Source organism: Papaver somniferum, chromosome 8 (assembly GCF_003573695.1).
Source record: "Papaver somniferum cultivar HN1 chromosome 8, ASM357369v1, whole genome shotgun sequence".
Taxonomy (NCBI): domain Eukaryota; kingdom Viridiplantae; phylum Streptophyta; class Magnoliopsida; order Ranunculales; family Papaveraceae; genus Papaver; species Papaver somniferum.
Window position 1 is genome coordinate 105215776 of NC_039365.1, and position 1295 is coordinate 105217070.

Here is a 1295-nt window from a genome sequence, read left to right on the forward strand (position 1 = left end):
ACACCCGGCTATATAGAAAATGTAAAAACAAAATCTAGTCTAGCTAGGATTGGATTTAGATAAACTTTTGTAGACTGGAGTAATTGTGAACTATAAAGTTGAAACATTAACAAAGAAACTATGTTACTGTACTTCTTGTTCTTGGATTTCCAGTTCTTTGCGTCACAGTTGGCATTCAAATTGATCACGCATGGTAAGTTGATAACTTACATTCACCATGAATAAATTTTGGTGGCAGGTACAAGTATTTGTAACACTGATCGACCACAGACTAAATACCTAAATGATACGGAGAAATTTTAGGAAGGAAGGTCTCTTGGCGCTCTTCAATTCATACTACCTCGTTTATTTATTTTTGTTTTTAAGACATTTGTTTAATAAAAATGAAGCGGTAGTATATTTGAAGCTAATATTTTGGAGATATGTTCGTCTTACAAATTTGACATATCTATAAAAAAATGAGCACATTCCGAAATATTAACAAGTTAAGCAACAACAATCAGTATACAAATGATAGATGGGCTCACCGATTGCTAACAATTGGTCTTTATGAGTTAGTTTAGGAACCGATTGAGAACTTAATGAATTTTGTCCAAAATTTCCCAAGAACAACAATCTGTTCATGTTGTGTGACATATACTCCGATTTTTGCATGGGTTGAAAATGCATTTTCCTGTAATTTTTTGTCTCCACAATCGAATTACATATAAACCTACATAGCCCGATTGTAGACTGTCTTTTTTTTCCGAAAATATCCAAATGAAGGAATCAGTGGTTGTATATCACTAACAAAAACCGATTTTTTCGCATACCAATCCCGCCAAAAGTGTACAATAATCAGTCTTTATGGATATGAACAACGACCGATTGTCGTTCCAAATATGCGGAAAAAATCAGAATCGATATTTACGGCAGCACCATATATACCGATTCTGGGTTTCAATTGACAAAAAAAAATGAAAATTTTGAAAATTTTATCATGTTTGTGTGATTTTGAACTACATTACGACCCATTAGAACGTATACCTGACAGTAGAAGCGTTATGACCTTTATTTCCCCCCTTGTGTTATTCTTGTTCTTCAAGAAGGTCCTCAATTATGCTTCGATGACATAGTCTTATTTATTTAACAAATATCCCAAAGCGGTAGGATCAAAATTATAATTATCTGATGACCCACTTCTTCACAATTACTAGAATCTTCATCGTTGCTATAAAGCTTCATTTTTGATAATCAAATCACAAACCCTAGTTGTTGTTGTTTTTTCCTCTCTACTTCTTCTTCTTTCGCAAACC